The sequence below is a fragment of the Odontesthes bonariensis genome, chromosome 17 (genome assembly GCF_027942865.1).
Source record: "Odontesthes bonariensis isolate fOdoBon6 chromosome 17, fOdoBon6.hap1, whole genome shotgun sequence".
In the NCBI taxonomy this organism is placed as follows: domain Eukaryota; kingdom Metazoa; phylum Chordata; class Actinopteri; order Atheriniformes; family Atherinopsidae; genus Odontesthes; species Odontesthes bonariensis.
The window spans coordinates 6,492,774-6,496,027 of NC_134522.1; the positions used below are offsets into that span (position 1 = coordinate 6,492,774).

At 38.8% G+C, this 3,254-nt stretch overlaps 1 long non-coding RNA gene across 1 annotated transcript; it reads right to left on the reverse strand.

Annotated features, from left to right (window-relative positions):
- Window positions 1-1,509: 1,509 nt before the first annotated feature.
- Window positions 1,510-2,665, reverse strand: LOC142366734 (uncharacterized). The gene is made up of 3 exons (XR_012766861.1): window positions 2,577-2,665; window positions 2,075-2,205; window positions 1,510-1,565 (listed from the first exon to the last, which is right to left on the reverse strand). It is a non-coding gene; the product is annotated as an uncharacterized LOC142366734 (long non-coding RNA).
- Window positions 2,666-3,254: the final 589 nt, after the last annotated feature.

The following is a 3,254-nucleotide window of genomic DNA, read 5'->3' on the forward strand; positions in this document are numbered from 1 at the left end:
CTTAATTTGTTTTAAAAAATTGAACTTAAAACTTAGATGTAAATGTTACTTAATATCTTCAAAACTGTTATGTTTAATGGTAAGTAAAATTTACTTGATATTGCAGTATTCAATATTACTTAAATCATTTGAGTGCAAATACTTACAAAGGGTTTTTTAGGTAAATCTTATGAGTTGTTTTTTTCAGTCCTCGCTCTGAGCTGTTAAAATGAAGAATTTGTTCTTGTTTTGTCATTTTCGGGATCGATTCGCCAAAATATAGTATGCAGTGTAAATTTATTTCCAACTCTTTTGGATTTTCAACAGCTTAGCTAGCTAAGAACACAAAGGATGTCCAACTGTATGAATTCTGAGTGACCTGAAAGCTTCTTACTGGTCTTTCCACTGTAATAATTTTACATCTCAGGCATCACTGCTAGCTTGACCAGTCTGTAGCACGCCTCCAGCAACTGAGCTGTACTCTGAGGCAGTTAAAACATTGATTGCGAAATCATTAGAAAGAATGCTTTCACATTCGACTTGTTCATTTTTAATGAACACAGAGTGAAAAAAAATACAGTGAAAGAAAAACTAAAACTTTGCAAAAGCTCAAAAGAGAGACATGTGAGGCTGTGATGTCTTCAGCAAATGTCCGTGACAACCTTTTTGGTCTTAACACAGAGTCGTGCAGCTCCTTTTTCTCAGTTAATTTACACCTCCATTCAAATGGAGGGAAAGGCGTGAACACACCAATCTACCCATCTATTCCTCAGAGTCTACCTCTTTTGAGATGTACAGTACTAATAACTCCTGGAGCATGTTATTCCAGCATGAGGAAGCATACAGTTAGTAGCTTGAGACACATATCAAACTTATCAAAAAATACTTGACTGGCAATTTTATTCTCAAATAAATCCATTGAATGGACTGGCCACCGGCTGGTTGGGGATGTCACTCAGAGCTTGTATTTCTTCTTAAATCTATTGGCTCCAAAAAAGTCTGAGCCCAACTGCTGCCTCCTACCTCTGAGTCTTGTTTAAGTTTATCATGGCTAACATTAGGACAGCTGCTTCGATGCATAAGGGTTGAGATAGCAAAACTCTTTTGGCCCGTATCCGGCCCACATACGGTATGGAATGATGGCACTTGGGCGGTCCGCTCACGTTTGCCAGAAGTGGGCCACAACCAAGCCATCACGACGCCAGATGTCAGCCAAAATAAACCAGCACTCAACCGGATGTGGGCCACGGTACACTTTAATTCTGGTCAGAACTGGTTTACACACTATGACCTTGACTAACCTGCACACTTGGGGAGTCACAACCATGATAAAATAGTATGTCAAATATGAAAACTCAGAATGGTCTCAATTTGTGGCTACATGCCATTATGGTAACCCCAGATACCGTTTGAATGATGGCATGCAGTGGGACTCATCTTGGCGTCAATGATGAGGAAACTGAAGAAATGACCAAACACGAGAAGTGGGTGTGATTTTTTTATTTTATTTTAAAACATAATGGCGAAAAAAAAAAAAAAGGAAAAAGAGTTGGCGACCTACAAAAATCCAAATCCGTCTTCCGTCCCTTTAAGAAATACACAAAAGAACAAATTTAGTTGATTCAGTAAAGTATATTCAGTATAAGGTGGCAGTGAATTGCAAAACACAAAACCTCATCAGGATAAACAAAAAAGGCTGTGTGAAATGATATAAAGTTATTATAATATTGTGTTCATGCCTTAGAAAACTTCAAAACCTAGTCTGTTTGTAATTACAATTAATCTGAAGCTAAACCCAATATCTGCTTGCTCAACCTCATTCTGTTCAGACAATGAAAGTTGGGTAACAGGCAATGTGAACTGGAGTAAAGCAGCTTCAAACACTCAGACAAACTTCACATTTAACCTCAACATTTAAGTTACAGTAATAACTCATGTTTATGTTAAAGGTGATTTTTTTCTTTTGATATTTTGGAAGATATTGAAATTAAACTCAGGAGCTGCATACACCCCGCACACATGCTGGCAGCTTCATCTTGATTTCTGCTGTCGAACAGCATCACATATTGCAAAATAGGTATCGTAGCCAACTTACGTGCGTGCTGTGAGGAACGCCTTCTCTCCTCCCACCATCCCGGTCTCCGGCGAGATGAAGCCACCTTTTTATGTAGGCCTCCACCTCCTGGTCAGTGGCAGTGGCCGTTAGTTGGTTGTTTCTGACCGTTCCTAAAAAAATGAGAAAACAGTAAAGTTTTAGACAGATTACACACAATGGTGAGAAATGCATGGCATGCTATATCCTGTCCATAGTTGGGCAGGAATGATGAATGTAGTTTGAAAACAGTTTAGCCAAGCCCATTACTAAAATTGGAGGAAAACTGCCCTTCATCTGATGAACTGATTGATTAATCAACAATCAATGCCATTATATTGCAACAGAATAGAACATTGTCTGCTACCACACTGATGCATATTGATAAAGCGATTATGATTACTTTCAGCACCCCTAGCAACTACTCAGAATCATGAAAGAAAAGGAAAACCCTAACCCATTCATAAAACGCATCACAATGAAATATAACACAATTAACACTTACCAGTAATGACATCTTTTATTTGGAGGCTGTGGAAAGCCGTTTTTCCATTTACGCCCCGCCAGTTGAGCTGCTTGGCCAGCAGTATCTCATGATCCTCCAGACCTCATCTTTAATGTCGACCACTCAAAGCAGTAATCTCAGGGGGGGAAAAAAAAAGAGAGAAAAAAGGCAGTATTAGTACCGCAGTTTTAGAGAAAATGTTTAGACTAAATAATCAATTTCAGTAAATGAAATCAGTGTACTGTGATTTCTTTATTTTTCACCCGAGGTGTCCCAACTGAGCTTCATTTTTGCTGTGCATGAGGAGTTTTGTTACCCACAGATGTACAAACCATACACCCCTTACTTTAGAACAGTCCTCAACATCTCTGTACAGTTACAGTTCAATTGGATTGTTTTTTGATAAGGTTTCGATATTGCTTAATCATAACCGAACAGAAAAAAAGTTCCCGTACACGTGCATCAATAACATAGCATGCTAAGCTAACACAACGATCGTCCTCGGTCGCAAAAAAACAAAAGAAAGCAAACCCTCCAGTCCCAGCGGTCTGGGAACAACTTCAGACTACTAATGACCATAGAACAAGCAGTGTTTCTTTTTGAAAAATGGCATCAACCTCACTCGTGGCTGTATTTTGGTCGTAGCATAGCTTACAGCACTATGGTCGTTTTGAAAAG